The sequence below is a fragment of the Diceros bicornis genome, chromosome 13, assembly GCF_020826845.1.
Source record: "Diceros bicornis minor isolate mBicDic1 chromosome 13, mDicBic1.mat.cur, whole genome shotgun sequence".
Lineage (NCBI taxonomy): Eukaryota > Metazoa > Chordata > Mammalia > Perissodactyla > Rhinocerotidae > Diceros > Diceros bicornis.
In genome coordinates this window covers 50044732-50062257 of record NC_080752.1, presented here as the reverse complement: position 1 = coordinate 50062257, position 17526 = coordinate 50044732, and positions in this window count along the sequence as shown.

The following is a 17526-nucleotide window of genomic DNA, read 5'->3' as shown; positions in this document are numbered from 1 at the left end:
GGCCATTGACGAATGGGATCTTCATTTGTATATTTATTCCAATAGTGACTCGATCCAATAAGCCTTTTTAAGGAAAGACCCGGAGGTAACTTTCCACGCTTAGAATAAATCTTTCCCAGGGACGCAAGAGGCGTCCCTGGTGAGGGCGCAGATGATGTAGCCCCCATGATCCACAGAATTCACTCCCAAAGATATTCAGAGAAAGTAAAGACCTTCGTTGCACAGGTGGTAATGATGGTGTCTCCGGTCTCACACAATAGTGTGGGACGCCTCCAGTCACAGACCCGCTAATCTGTGACACCGGGCGGGCGATACTGGAATGGGATTTTTCCAGCACTAACAAGCAACGAAGGTTAAGACGACAAAAGCCCTTATGGACTGGGCCCTTTATGACAAACTTCCCTGAGAGCTTGGCACAGCCGGACAAAGAGACAGTTCGGAACCCCAGTCTACTCAACTGGCCACCAAGGTGCACCCTGGTAAATGCACCTTCCTTATGGTGGAGACCAAGGAGAATATTCTCACTGGTCACAAAGCCAAGTTTTCTCAGGACACAGAACAAGACAGAAGGAAAAACCTCATCCGTTTTTTTTTTTTTTTTTTTTTTTTATGTGCACAATGACAGCTTTAGCCATGCCTTAGGTCTCTTGGAGCCAGAATAATACCTGGGGGGGAGGTGCCGCGGGGTTGGGGACTGTGTGCTTTACAGAGTACCTCGTCGTTGCACGGACATTTTCTTGCAGTTGGCGGGGGACCTGTGTCATCTACCCCGTTCTGTGACCCAACTTATCCTGTCACGGGAGTCTTCTGAAAGTGGCGAGCGCCCTAATGGCTCTTAACTGCTCGACCCATGCCCACCAAATTTGCGGCCTTTTTGGCTTCCAAGATACCCTTGGCAATGACCTTCACTTCATGTGCATAATAACCCACAGCAAAGTTTGTAGACGCTGGTCTGGTGAGACCCGCAAACTCACCAGTCTGTGGGGCCGGCCCGGACAGCAGGCTTTTAGGGCCTACGCCTGCGTCCTACCCTATGGTATTTCCTTCTTATGACAAAAGACGCAGACAAAAGAGAAAAACAGAGACTATCTCTGGGAGGAAAAGGGATCAAGATCAAAACCAAGAGTATTCTACCAAATTTCAAAACCAAGAGTCACTAAAAGCACAAGAAACTAGTTTCCCAAATATTTTCTCCTGCCAATCTAAATTTAGAAAGAGAAAAAGTTCTCACTACTTCCTTCCACTGGACTCCGCAGATAGAGATTCCAGGAGCCTGACGTGGTAAGAAGTCTTACCTTTTGCCGGCTTTCGTCAGGCGTTCCCGTATCTCACCATCTGCAGTAGTCCAGGGAGAAGGCAGGTCTTCCAGCCAGAGAAGGCAACTTGCCAGCCAGTGTGGCTCCTGGCGACTACGCCAAAACTGTCGGGGGAAGAGGGAGAATCTCCCTCTGCCCTTTTCCTTAAGGTTCTTATGCCTGGCCAAATAATCAACAAGACAGGTTAGCAGGAGAAAATAATACCAAGTTTAATAACATGTATACATGAGAGAAACTCAGAAATGAGCAACTCGCCCCTCTGTCTAAGCTGCTTGCTTAAGTATTGCAGCTATAGGCGAGGAACGTGTTGGGGGTGGGTAGTGGCCTGGGACTTCAGAGGGCAGGAGGACAATTCTTTTCAGGATCATCTATAGATAATGTGGTCAGGGAGAGACAAAGTTTTTGATAAAAGAGGCTTGGTGCCTTTCCTATTATAACCTCTATCCTACATTATCTTTGCAGCCATCATGATAGAAGATCTGTTCCAGGAAGGAGCCACCATGTCAAATTCTTTAGGCAGTTAGTGGGGGAGGTCAAATGTCCCTCAGAGAAAACAATCAAGGTAAAGAGATATATTTCAGGGTGGCCAAATCTTGATCTCCCACATAGGCTTTTCTCTTGGCCAGTTCAGTTTCACTAGGGAAGATCTTCCAGTCTCCAAACTGGGAGATATAAACTTGGCTGCTAGTATTCTCAGAACTGAGTGAGGAAAGGAGGCAGAGAGTATCACCATTCAGTATACAGACTCTCACTTAATCTTCTGTTGGAATATAGTTCACCATAGGATTGCAAGGAACAGTAAGGAGGATAGTGGGCTGAAATTGATTGAACAAGGTGAATGATAAGAGATGAAGGCAGAGAAGAGGTGATGGGCATGCTGATAATTAAGGCTTTGTAGACCATTTTAGGAACTGGGGCTTTTACTCTGAATTAGTTGGAAAACCATTAAAGCATTCTGAGCTGGAGTAATATAACCTCGAGCTTTAAAAGGATCACAAGAGACTATGGGGAGTGAGAGTGTTATGGGTTGAATTGTATCTCTCCAAAAAGATATGTTGAAATCCTAACCCCCAGCACCTCAGAATGTGACTTTATTTGGAAATAGGGTTTTTGCAGCTGTAGTAAAGTTAAGATGAAGTCATTAGGGTGGGCGCTAATCCAATACAACTGATGTCCTTATGAAAAGGAGAAATTTGGACACATACACAGACATGCATAGAGGAAAGACTATGTAAAGAGACACAGGGAAAACATCATGTAAAGTTGGAGGATTGGAGTGATGCATCTACAAGCTAAGGAACACCAAAGATTGCCTAGAAACCACCTGAAGCTAGGAAGAGGCAACGATGGATTCTCCTACAGGTTTCAGAGGGAGCATAGCCCTGCTGACACCTTGATTTTGGACTTCTAGCCTCCAGAACTGTGAGACAGTAAATGTCTGTTGTTTTAAGCCACCCAGTTTTTGGTATTTTGTTAACAGTTGCCCTAGGAAACTAATACAGGAAACAAAGGCGGAAACAGGGAGACCAAGAAGCAAGCTATTGCAATGATCCAGGTGAATGTTGATGGTGGCCTGAGTGAAGGTGGTAGTTGTAGACTCTGGATATGTTTTGAAGACAGAATTTGCTGATGGACTGAATATGGGATATAAGAAAAGGAGAGACATTAAGGATAATTCCAAAGTTTCAGTGCTGTTAGTGCCCCAGGTGTCTGCATCTCTGTGCCTGAGGCCTTTCCCAGAAGTGCAAAAGGAAAGCCACTCTAACAATTCCTACCTTAGCCTGGAAGTGTTGGGAAATTAACCCCGCCTAGGGGAAACCCTCAACCAGTGATTCTCAGGAGTTGGTATATAAATACCCCAGCTCCCTTGTCCCTCAGGTGGGATAATTCTGACACATGTGTTTTACAATATTTCCCACAAGATGAAGTTCCAGTCAACCAGTGGTAGCTGGCTTAACAACACATCTTTATTGGCTGCTTTCTCTTCCATATATCACTTCCCCAATCTCCTACTAGTGGCCTCTGCTTCTCTAAAATAAACTATTTGTACTTGAATCCTTATCTCAGAGTCTGCTTTGGGGGAAACTCAAACTAATACACAAGGTTTTCAGCTTGAGCAACTGGCAAGACATTTATTAGTATTTGCTTCTTAATAAATTAACATTTACTAAGATAGGGAAGACTTTGGCAGGTGCAGATTCTTGGGGAGAAATCATTAGGACATTTTGAACACATTAGTTTTGAGATACCTATTAGGTCACCAACTGGAGAGGTTGAGTAAGCATAAGATATACAGGCTGGAGTCAGGGGTAAGACTGATCTAGAAATAGACATTTGGAAGTTAGTACCATATAGATAATACTTAAAGCCATGAGGCTGGATGAGATCTCCAAAGGAGTGAGTGTAGGTGGAGAACAAAAAAGGTCCTGGTATTGGGAGGGTCCTAGGCACTGTAACATTTAAAGATCAAGGAAATGAGGAAGATCCAGCAAAGGAAATTGAGAAGGAATAGCTAAGGAGGTAGGAGGAAAAGAAGAGTATATGAAATCCCAGAAACTAAGGGAGGCAAGTGTTCTATGAGTCCCTTGTTTTCGTTTGTTTTAGTCTCCTTCCTTTATTCTGGAGGCTTTCATCAAATGTCTGGTGATCCTTTTTTGTCCATTCACATTGAGAAGTCAGGTATTATAAGGTTGATTTGAATTCTGTATCCATGTGTGGAGTTTGTCATTTGGTGGCTTTCATAATAGAAGCTACAACTTTAGGTCATTTCTCTGAGGCTGTTCAGTTTCTCCAGAGAAAAATTCCCCATTTTCATACCTAGGGAGGGAATACCCTAGCCACCAAATAAGGAGTCTGTGGGGGATGGAGGGAGGGTGGACAGAGAAGTGTGTTTGCTCTTTGTTCAGTATGTAGACTTCCAATGAATCTCCCTTTTTCTAGTAAGGCACCTCTTTGGTTCAATTGCTGTACAGACTAAACCTCCAGACTTCTGCCAGGGAGAAGTAGTCCTCTGCCAGGTGCAAGATTGTAGAGGGGACTTGAAGGCTAACGGATCCTTATAGAGACTTTCATCCAATCCTCTTGTCTTCAACCCGTTCTTCTCCCTGGGTCTTTCTTCCTGGGTTTCTGGGTCCTCTAGTACTTGAGCTTAGCTGGAGTTCTGTGGCAGGAAATGGCTTGCTTCTCATTAGCACCACCTCTGCAGACACTTGGTATGCAGCTTTCTCAGCCCTGCTAATTATTCCACTTGGCTTTCCATCTTCTCATCCTCTGATGTCTCCTCTCCCACTCTTTATCCTTGTGGGTTTATTATAGTTTTATTTACTTGCTATCACTTTTCCGGGGCTCCAAGAAGGAGAAGAGATAAACATATGTGTTCAAACTACCATTTTTCCTTCTCAACGATAGTATTTTGAGACCATCAAATGTATAGCAATTTTCTAGGTTCTGGGACCAGAATTTCAGGAGAGATGTGAGTTCTTCCCTGGAGAAGCCACATTCCTTAGAGTTCTTGGTGTCTCTGGTCTTCCAAAGTATCTCTTGTTTTCTTTTTCCCAGAGGCTAGAACTGAGCCAGAAGGATTTCTGCCTGGTCCATCCATCTATTTTCCAGCTACCTGACTGTGGAGGCATGTCCTACTTGCCAAGGAAGGTTGACTCCTACCTGTTGTCAAGCCTTATACATCCTTGATATCCACACAGGAGGATATGTGCACAACTGTATTAAGTCCTGAAAGTGATGTTAGTTCTGAAAAGGAATCTCCAAGTTATATGGGGGAAATATTTGGAAACTTTGGGCTAAGAGTATGTATATGGAGTAGGTAGGGGTGATTTGAGCCACAAATTTTTATTTATATCACTGTCCACACATCCTGGTGTTTCTGAATCTGCCAAAGTTGGTGCTAATCATAATTGAAAACATTTTTGTAATGAGCTAGTACTATTTGTTATGAGCTAGTACTATTCAAAGTGTTTATGTATTAACTTACAAGGTAAATAATTAGATATTAACTACATAATCCTCAACAACCCTATGAGGCAGCTGCTGTTATTATCTCCAATTTACCACTAAAGAAACTAAAGCACAAAGGAGTTAAATACAAGACTAAGGTGAAGGGAATTGAATCTAGGCATTCTAACTCCAGAGCCCAGATACTTAACCACTAGGCAATGCTGCCTCTCTTCTTAGGGCTGGATTGTATTTTGCTTTCTTGAACTCACTAATTGAAAATTTTAGGATACCAAGTCTCAGAAACCAATCAAAGTCTTTCTTTCTTTTTTTTTTAATAATTTTATTTATTTATTTTTCCCCCAAAGCCCCAGTAGATAGTTGTATGTCACAGTTGCACATCCTTCTAGTTGCTCTATGTGGGACGCGGCCTCAGCATGGCCGGAGAAGCAGTGCGTCGGTGCGTACCCGTGATCCGAACCCGGGCCGCCAGCAGCGGAGCGCGAGTACTTAACCGCTAAGCCACAGGGCCGGCCCTCAAAGTCTTTCCTTACTATTTATTTCTTATTATATTTAACACCCGGACCATATCTTGATGGTACCATCACTGATTTTAGCCTTCTGTTTAAAAATGGGAGTCTTCAACCATCTGAATAGTCCTAGACCCTGAGGTGGTACTGCTTCTCTATAGTTGGGGTCAGGATGGGGTAGATGTCTGCAACATTACAACAGAGTCTCTGAGTACTTAAAAGCTTGGTCTAGGTTGCAGTTCCAGCAAGAAGGAAGGGTCATTCTGATCAAAAATAGCAGAGTTTGTGGGCCCATAGTGAAATTCAATTACAATTTCTTTTTTTCTTATTTGGGATATAAAGGTAAAAGTCTTTTCTTAATCTATTTGTGGATGCATCCATTAAAAAAGAAAAGATGAGGGCCAGCCCCGTGGCTTAGCAGTTAAGTGCGCGCGCTCTGCTGCTGGTGGCCGGGGTTCAGATCCCAGGCGTGCACCGACGCACTGCTTCTCCGGCCATGCTGAGGCCACGTCCCACATACAGCGGCTAGAAGGGTGTGCAGCTATGACATACAACTATCTACTGGGGCTTTGGGGGGAAAAAATAAACAAATAAAAAAAAAAGAAAAAAGAAAAGATGAGCAGGGGCACTGCAGCCTTAAGCTAGGATACCATAGCCATCTTGCAAAAGCTGGAGGCAAGGCCGCAGGGTGGAGAGAGATCTGCTGAAGCACAGAAAATTAGACATGAGACTAAATCTCCAGCAACTCCCAAATCTAGCAGCTAAACAGTAAAGTAGAAAGAGATGTCCTACAGTTCAGAAATCTGGGAACTGGTTTAAAGCATACAGAGTTTATTAGACTATTACTGATGCTCAGAGTCCAAGCTCTGCTGAAGGGAAAGTCCTGATCTATCCTCAAAATATTTGAAACCAGCAGTGAACTGAATCTAACTAGGGCTGCAACAAAGCTCAGATCCAGCTCAACTACAGGTTAGATTGACTAATTTCCCCCACACTGGTGACCTGACGAAAAGGAGTTTACCCTTTTCTATTTATGTTGGTTTCTACAGTTCTTTTACACAAAAACATAATTAAAAATTATGAGACACATGAAGAACCAAAAAAAAAAAAAATAATAATGACCCCTGGTCAAGAGTGGAAATAGTGTTAGAAGCAGATGAAGTGATAGCTCAGATTTAAAATGATTAGACAAGAACTTTAAAATAGCTACGATAAATATGTAAAAGTTCTAGTGGAAAAGGTGGATAAAATGCATGAACAGATGGGAAATTTCAGCAGAGAGGTGGGAACTATAGAAAAGAACCAAATGGAAGTGCTAGAAATGAAAAATATGTAAGAAATGAAGAATATTTTTCAATAGGCTTAACAGTAGACTGAACAGCAGAGGAAAGAATCAGATGCTTGAAGACAGGTCAGTAAAATTATCCAAACTAAAATAGTGAGAAGTATGGAACAGAGTGTCCAAGAACTGAGACAACATTAAATGTTCTAACATATGTGTAATTGGAGCCCCATACAGAGAGGGGAGAGAAAATCAATGACAAAAAAAGTATTTGGAGAGATAATAGCTGAGATTTTTTTCTAAAATAGATGAAAAATAAAATGCACAGATCCAGGAAGCTTAGCAAATCCATAAAACCACACCTAAACAAATCCTAGTCCAACTACTGAAAACCAAAGATAAAGATAACATTTTAAAAGGAGCAAGAGAAAAAAAGACATATTATATACAGGAGAGTAATAATACAAAGGATGGATGACTTATTAGAAACGGAAGCCAAAAGACAATGGATGACACCTTTAAAGTGCTAGAAGAAAAAAACAAAAATATCCTTCAAAAATGAAGATGAAATAAAAACATTCACGGGTAGACAAAAGCTGAGAGAATTTGTTTACGGCAGGCCTGCATTACAAGAAATGCTAAAAAGAAGTTCTAGAAGCTGATGTGAAATGATACCAGATGGAAATTCAGATCTGCAGAAAGAAATGAAGAGCACCAGAAACGGTAAATATCAGGATAAATATAAAAGACCTTTTCGAAAATGATCTCTGATTAAATTTAGATATGCATAAATGTTATGTGTGTGTGTGTATAATGTATTGTAGGATTTGTAAACATATAACAAAAGGATTCAAAAGGCAGAGGTGAGAAAATGAAATTATACTATCGTAAGATTTCTTACCTTATTCATAAATGAGTACAATATTATTTGAAGGTAGACTGTGATAAGTTAAAATGCACGTTAAAAGAAGGATAGCTAAAATTAGAGGAAATAGGGCCAGCCCTGGTGGCCTACTGATTAAGTTTCATGTGCTCCACTTTGGCGGCCCGGGTTCCGTTCCCGGGTGTGGACCTACACTATTCATCTGTTAGTGGTCATGCTGTGGTGGTGGCTCATGTACAAAAAAAAGAGGAAGATTGGCAGTGGATGTTAGCTCAGCTTAAAAAAAAGAAATAGAAATGAAAAATAAAAGTAGAGGAAATAAATGGGATATTAAATTCACTCAAAAGAAAGCAGGGAATGAGGAACCGACGAGACCAAGAGAAAACAAATACCAAGATGGTAGACTTAAATTCAAGCACATTAATAATTATATTAAATGTAAATGGATCAAGCACTCCAATTAATAAAGATTTTCATACTGGCAAAAAAAAGAACAAGCAAGAAGGCTTTCTAAATAAAGGAGCTTTAAGAAGGGTATTCGCAGGGGCTGGCCCGGTGGCATAGCGGTTAAGTTTGCGTGCTCGGCTTCAGCAGCCCAGGGTTTGCGGGTTTGGATCCGGGCTGTAGACCTACGCACCGTTCATCAAGCCATGCTGTGGAGGCATCTCATATACAAAATGGAGGAAGATGGGCACAGACATTAGCTCAGGGCTAATCTTCCTCAGCAAAAAGAGGAAGATTGGCAACGGATGTTAGCTCAGGGCTGATCTTCCTCACACACAAAAAAAAGAAGGGGTATTTGCATTTGTTCATCTTTCTCTCTTAATTCATACATGCAGATCTCTTGTAAGAAATTGCAGAGGGGTTGTGATAGCCATACCGTAATTAATTGTCACAATGTGTAAGTCTCATTTGCTTCCATGAGAAGGAAAAATTATAGCATTGCTGTGCCAGACATTTCATTTGGTGATTTTTCCAAGTAATAGTTTGTAGCATCTGGGCTTATTGATCAAATACGTATCTTTATATTGGGAACTCTTATATCTAACAGCCTCCTAAAAACTTGGCATTTCTAACAGAGTTGATGTCTATCTTTTAATGAGATAACTTGGTCATGCATCCATAAACACTGAAAAGAAACACCCTGGAGCAGTGAAAAGAGCATTGGACTTGAAGTTAGAGAGACTAGATTCAAATCCTAGCTAAGCTATTAATTAGCTATGTGATCCTGAATAATAAACCCTCTTTCTGTCTCTTGATCTTGGTTTCCATCTATAAAAATGGGATAATAATTGTACCGACTTGTAGGTTTATTGTGTTGATTAAATAATGTCTATGAAGGGTCTAGTCTAGTGCCTGACTTATCAGTTCATTCTCAAAAATAATAGTTGAAACTGATGTCATAGTATTTGGAAAGCCAGTGCTAGCTCAGAGGGGGAAAATCAAAGCATTGATAGACACAAAAAGAATATTAAGACTGAAATCTCCTTGAAATCAGACATTTTCTTTATTTCTTTATCATCTCTGTACTTTGAATATAACTAAGTTCCCTGCTTAGCAAAAGTTTGTTGATTTGAAATGATCTTATCAGGCAAGAAGAGTAAGAGAATTCTAGCAAATTATAGCCCAAATGTTGCTTCTAACATTTGGTGACAGGCAAGAAGTTAAGCCCTAGACTGACTAGTCTTTCTGCATCCATTCCATCGCTACCTCTTATGGTTTAATGGCGGTGAAAGGAATGAGCATTTATTTAGTGCCTACTGCATGCCAATCAGTGAATTAGGGGTCTTAACATATACCATCTCGTTTAACCATTATTTCGTTTGGGGAAAATTGAATCTGAGAAAGGAGAAGTGACTTCCCCACAGTTACATGGCTGATAAGTGGCAGAGCCAGCATCTGAACGAGGTTCTCTCTGATGCCAGTGCCCAGGCTTGTTCCATTGCACCATCTGCACCTCTGACTCTTGCCTCACCTGGGCTATAGCAACAATGCCCTCACTGGTATGCCTGTCTCCAGTGTTTTTCTTCCCAACCCATTCTCCAGACTGCAGCAAGCTGAACTTCCTAAAACACTGCATTGTTTACCTTGACTCAACATTGGTTAGCTTCTCTTTGGTAGCATGGGTTCAAATTGTTTGTTTGGCGTTTAATGGTGGCAAGAATCAATTTGTTATGTGACCTTGGGAAAATCGTCTTCTGTTGCAAAATGACCCAAGCCAATTTGCCCTTTTATTAATTATATTATATATTATGTGAATTTATAAATATTTATTTGCTAATTATTGAGTGGTTTTTGTTGTTGTTTTTATTGCAGGGGTGAGGGGCAGATATCAGTAGCCTCCAACGGTGAGAGATGGGTCACATGTTCTTTCTTCAAACCTTACTACCAAGTGGTGTGTTATGATGAAAGCAAGTCTCAGACTGCAATCTGCCACGTGCTCAAAATATTTATTAACAAGCAGGCAAAACCAGTCGTACAACTTATAAGCTCAATGAACTCCCCGCTCTTGATCCTTTTAGACACTTTGCCAAGCACCTTGCATGAAAGGTTTACTTTAGGTAAATAAGACATTATTCCAGCAGCAGGATTCATCTAACCTGCTAGTCAGAATCAGGTAACAGGATCCTCCACTAAACGTGGAGAAAGGACTGAATAGATTCTAGCCCATAAATCACTCTGAAGAACTTAGTTGCTGGGCTTACTAGATTTTTATATCTTGGTCAAAGGTAGGAGGTGCCTGTACAATACAGTACTTCTAGCTAAATCACATGTATTGACACCATTCATTTCATCCATGAAAAACCATATCTAACATCTAACTATATTTAACAGCCTTCTAGTGCTGATTGGAGATAAAAATAGTTGAAGTTCTTGTTGTAACTGCTACTAGAATGTGAACTACTGATTTGAGTTTTTCGGATACTAACTAACCACTCCTAGAGTATATATTTCTTATTAGGGTACTTCAAAAGTTAACTAATAGCCTCCAAAGTTTACACTAAAACTAGTTAATATACATGTATATCAAACTTTCTAGCCTGAAACATTTTAAAATATTAATATGTTGTATAGTATATCATATGTTTTATGTAATATACTATAATATTTAATATAAGTAAATTACCAACAACATAATATCTTCTCTAGGGTTCAGTTTGTTTATGTGAGGAGATAGGATGAACTGACTTCTAAAGTTTCTTCCATGATTCTGTAAATGGACTTTAATGCAGTTAGAAGGATCCGAGTTAGGATCATGGAAAAACTTACTGATGGTTGGTAGAGGGTCATCAAGCATGAAAACGTCTTTTCTAGAACACTCCTATTTTCTTCAAAGGACTTATTTTTCTAAAAGAGCAGCTCTTCTCCTTAGCCCCTAACCGTAACTGTCATCGTCTAACCCCTCCTTTTTTAATAAACATTTTCTTATTCTTGAGGTATAATTGACATATAACATTATATTAGTTTCAGGTGTAAAACATAATAATTTGGTATTTGTATATATTGTGAAATGATCACCACAATAAGTTTAGATAACATCTATCACCATGCATAGTTACAAAATTTTTTTTCTTGTGATGAGAACTTTTAGGATCCACTCTCTTAGCAACTTTCAAATATGCAATACAGTATTATTAACTATAGTCACCATGCTGTACATTACATCCCCATGACTTCCTTATTTTATAACTGGAATTTTGTACCTTTTGACACCCTTCACCCATTTCACACCACCCCCTGCCTCCAGCAAACACCAATCTGTTCTCCGTATCTATGAACTTGGTTTATTTTTTAGATTTCACGTATAAATAAGATCATACAGTGTTTGTTTTTCTCTGCCTGACTTAGTTCATTTAGCAAAATGCCCTCAAGGTCCATCCATGTTGTCACAAATGGCAAGATTTCATTCTTTTTTTATGGCTAAATAACATTCCACTGTATATATATATATATATACCACGTCTTCTTTATCTACTCATCCATCGATGGATACTTAGGTTGTTTCCATATCTAGGCTATTATAAATAATGCTGAAGTGAACATGGGGTTGCATATATCTTTTCAAGTTAGTGTTTTCATTTTCTTTGGATAAATACCCAGAAGTGGAATTGCTGGATCACATGGTAGCTCTATTTTTAATTTTTTGAGGAACCTCCATACTGTTTTCCATAGTGGCTGCACCAATTTACATTCCCACCAACAGTGCATAGGGGTTCCCTTTTCTCCACATCCTCACCAACACTTGTTATTTCTTGTCTTTTGATAATACCCATTCTTATAAGTGTGAGGTGATATCTCATTGTGGTTTTGATTTGCATTTCCCTGATGATTAGTGATGTTGAGCATTTTTTCATGTACCTGTTGGCCAGCTGTATGTCTTCTTTGGAAAAATGTCTATTCAGATCCTCTGCTCATTTTTTAATTGATTTTTTTTTTTTGCTATTGAGTTGTATAAATTCTTTATATATTTTGGATATTAACCCCTTATCAGACATAAGATTTGCAAATATAGTCTCCTATTTAGTAGGTTGCCTTTTCATTTTGTTGATGGTTTCCTTTGCTGTGCAGAAGCTTTTTAGTTTGATGTAGTCCCACTTGTTGATTTTTGCTTTTGTTGCCTTTGCTTTTGGTGCCAGATCCAAAACATCATCACCAAGACCAATATCAAGAAGCTTACTGCTTATGTTTTCTTCTGGGAGTTTTATGGTTTCAGTTTTTACGTTTAAGTCTTTGATCCATTTTGAGTTAATTTTTGCGTATGGTGTAAGATTGTGGCCCAGTTTCAATCTTTTGCATGTGGCTGTCCAGTTTTCCCAACACCGTTTATTCAAGAGACTGTCCTTTCCCCATTGTATATTCTTGGCTCCTTTGCTGTAAATTAATTGACCATGTATGCATGGGTTTATTTTGGGGCTCTCTATTTTATTCCATTGATATATGTGTCTGTTTTTGTGCCAATACCATACTGTTTTGATTACTACAGCTTTGTAATATATTTGAAATTAGGGAGTCTGATGCCTCCACCTTGTTCGTCTTTCTCAAGATTGCTTTGGCTGTTTGGGGTCTACCCTCTAACCCCTTATCATCCTTTATTTTTCTCAAAACATTTATCACTACCTGACATTATACAGACAAGTGTTGCTTAATGAGGCGATATGTTCTGAGAAATGCCTTGTTACGTCATTTCATTGTTTTGCAAACATCATAGTATATTTCCACAAACCTAGATGGTATAGCTTACTACACACCTAGGCTATATGGTACTAATCTTACGGGACCACCGTCGTATATGTGGTCCATCGTTGACTGAAACGTCATTATGCACTGCATGACTGTATATTTATTTACTTATTTGTTTATTGTCTATCTTCTGCTACAAGAATATAATCTCCATGAGAGCAGAAACTTTTTAAAAAACTGTATCCTCTATGCCTGACTCATGGTAGGAGCTTGTTTCAGTTGTCTATCACTGCATAAGAAACCATACTAATAGTTAGTGGCTCATTTATTTGCCCACAATTCTGTAATTTGGCTAGGGTTAGTTGGTCAGTTCTTCTCTTGGTCTCACTTTTAGTCACTCACATGGTTGCATTCATCTGGAGGCTCATTGGGCTGGATAGTCCAAGATGGTCAAGTCTTGCAGTTAGCTATTGGCTGAAATGCCTTGATTCTCCTCTATGTGGCTCATCCAAAAAGATACCTTGAGTTTCTTAAATGGTGGCAGCAGTGTTCTAAGATAATGAAAGTGAAAGCTTAAGGCTTACCCTCAGAAGCTATGTATACAATGTAACTTTCATTATATTCTGTTGATCAGTGCAAGAAACAAGGACAGCCCAGATTTAAGAGATTAAGAATTAGATGGGAGGTGCAGCAAAATCACATTGAAAAAGGGGAAGGACACAGAGAGCTGTGATTATTCTAACATTCTATCACAGTGCTCAATAAAGGTTTGTGGAGTAAATGAATGAAGAGGGGAACACCTCTTCAGCCACCAGAAAAGCTAAGAGAAAGAGAGCTGGACAATGTGCAGACAGGGGTGAGTTAGGAAGGGGAAACCTTTTATTCTTCTACATATTAACTTGTGCCAAGCTAAAGTGAGTCTGTATTTGGAATTAGTGACCTATCTTCTCAATTTTGGTGAATGGCACCATAATCCATTACTCACCAATCCAGAAACCTGAGAGTCACTAGAATCACATGGAATCTACTGCCCCTCACCCCTCAAGGTTAATCATCCAACAAGCCCTGTCAATTTTGCCTCCTTTTTCCAATCCATCTCCTCGTCTCCATTGTTACTACCATTGACCTAGTTCAGGTCCCTATCATCTCCCACCGAGACAACTAGTCTTCCTACCTCAAGTCTAATCCCCTTCCAATCCATCCTTTATACGCTGCCAGAATAATCTTTCTCAAACATGTATCTTAACCATGTTGCTCTCCTTCTTCTTTTTTTTTTTTTTTGGTGAGGAAGATCAGCCCTGAGCTAACATCCATGCTAATCCTCCTCTTTTTGCTGAGGAAGACCGGCTCTGAGCTAACATCTATTGCCAATCCTCCTCCTTTCCCCCCCCGCCCAAAGCCCCAGTAGATAGTTGTATGTCATAGTTGCACATCCTTCTAGTTGCTGTACGTGGGACGCGGCCTCAGCACGCGCGCTTAACCGCTAAGCAACCGGGCCGGCCCTGCTCTCCTTCTTAACAACCTCCCAACCCCCAGCTGCCCAGTTCATACTGTCTAAAAACTAAACTCTAAGCACAGCATTCCAGACTTTTTGTTCCCCGTTTAACTTTCAGCCTTCGTTCTGGCCATTTCTCCCCCACCCCCACCCAAACACACACCCTATGCTCTAGTCATACTGACCTCCTTTCAGTTCCCCAAACACAACATGCACTATCAAGCCCGTACACATACCTTCTCCTCCCTGGGCCAGCCTGGAGAATTCCAACCCATCTTTGAAACTCAGTTCAGGAGTCATCACCCCCTGACTTACCCTAGGCAAAGTCAGTTTCCCCTCTCTCAGGGCCCCAGAGATACTTGTACACACTTCCACTATTACACACACTTATTTACTTGCCTGTTGCCAATCAGCAATGGGAAGGTCTCTGAGAACAAAACTGTATTTTATTTATCTTTATATTCTCCATATCTAGCAACTTAAAATTGGTACTCAAGGTTTTTTGAATGACTGCATGAATATTTGATAGGTACTTTAGGTTGCCAAAAGTTGTGGTAAAGGAACTTCTGCATACAAAATAGCTGATGGTGTATGTGCTGTCATGCCTTGGGAAAAGACCCTGGTATTTTTTGTTTTTGTTTTTTTAGGCCATGGTATTTTAATCATTCACTCAACAATTATTTATTAAGCACCCACTATGTGTCATATCCTGGGCCATTTTTAAAGGTCGGGGGTACTACATTAAGCAAGAAAAAACATTAAGGCCTTCAAGGAGGGTACTCTCCAAGAGAAGCTTTATAACTGTACGGAATTACAGTACTGAAGTTATTTTTGAAAGCAGATTCTGGGAGATGCAATTATTTCACCGTTCCAAAGGGAAATTTAAACAACTCTTCGAATAATTTTAAAATGAAAAAAAAAAAAAAGGTTTTAGGATAGAGTGGCTACAGGCAATAGACTGATATGATTAAGCTCTGCCACATGGTGGCAGTGCTTCTCCAGGGATGGAGATTTAGTGGCCTAGGACTCCGGAAAAGCAAGCAGTTCTCACACTTTCCTCCAGAGGAATAGTAGTACTGTAATAAAATTTAATATGGTAGCCTTTCTCAATTTGCAGAAAAGATGAAGTAAAAGATATAACTTAGCCAACTTTCTCCCTCCAAACTTCCGTAAGCCTTTGGAATCTGCTTTTGTTTGCCTGCCAGCAAACAAATAAATAGAACTTTGGAATGGGCTGAGCATGTTAAATTCCATGGTTTACTTTTTCATAGATATGTAATCTCAGATTTGCTTTTTTATATTGATTATGTGTGATATAATAATAGATCCTACTAGTGAAAACATTTCCTAATTTATATGACCAGATTAAGTGTGTCAGTACTGCAAAGTATTTCCTGTAGAGTACCATACTTCTAGGTGCTCTGCCAATTGAACTCTTTTGAGAATCATGATCTGAACCAATGTTCTCTTTTTTTTTTTAATAATTTTATTTATTTATTTTTCCCCCAAAGCCCCAGTAGATAGTTGTATGACATAGCTGCACATCCCTCTAGTTGCTGTATGTGGGAGGCAACCTCAGCATGGCCTCAGAAGTGGTGCGTCGGTGCGCGCCCGGGATCCGAACCCAGGCCGCCAGCAGCGGAGTGCGTGCACTTAACCGCTAAGCCATGGGGCCGGCCCGTTCTGAACCAATGTGTTCTAATTACAAACAAGGAAACTAAGGCTCTGAGAAGCTAAATGACTTAACGAAGTTCACAACGCCATTTACAGGAGAGGTTCAAGCTAATTCCTATAAAGTGAACACTCCAGATCTTTCCCTCGCTGCCATCTATCAACTTCATAAACAGAGCTTGTTGGATGATTAACCTTGAGAGTCAAGAGACAGAGAGGAGTCAAGGTGACTCCCAGGTTTCTGAATTGGTGAGTGATGGATTATGGCGCCATTCTCTCACCACAATTGAGAATACAGACTGCTAATTCCAAATACAGACTTGCTTTAGCATGGCACAAATTAAAATATAGAATAAAAGGTTTCTCCTTCCTAGCTCACCCCTTCCACCCATTGTTCAAATCAGAGCTCTCTCTCTTAGTTTCTCTGGTGACTGAAGAGGTGCTCCCCAAAGAGAGGAAAATGCTAATTCGTTCTGAAAATGTTACTACCAGGACTATCTCATTTATTCACTTCTAGAGGGGGTTCAAGAAGAAGAATAGAGTTGTCAAGTGATGGAATTAATTAGTTCAACAAATATTGATCAGTTTCCCTACCATGAGCCAGGTATGTTCTAGACCCTTGGTTCTCAAAGCGCGGTCTCCATACCAGCAGCATTAGCATCATCTGGGCACTTGTTAGCAAAAAATTCTTGGGCCTCACAACAGACATTCTGAATCAGAAACTCTGGGAGTGGGGTCCAACAATCTGTTTATACCAGCCCTTCGGATCATTCTGATGCATGCTCAAGTTTGTGAACGACTATTATAGATAGTGAGGATATGGTGTTAAAGAGAACAAAGTGCTTGTTCTCTTGGAGCAACTATATACAAATAGATAAAAATAAAATTTCAGGCAGAGGTAAGTGTTATCGGGGAAACCAGAACAGGAGACGGAGGGAGAATGTAGAGGGTGCTCAGGCAAGATGTCCCTGGAGTATGAGCTCTGGAGTCAGATTGAGCAGGGTGTGAATATTGGCACCACCAGTTACTAGCCCTTTAAAGGTTTAGTTTCCTCATCTGCTAAAATGGAGATAATAATATTACTTACCTTACACAGTTACTGTGAAGATTAAATAAGATAATGTTTGCAAAATTCTTGCAACTGTTTCTGTCACAGGGTAAGCCCCCAATAAGTGTTAGCCCTCCAAATATGAGGGAGGAGTGCTATAGATAGATATTTG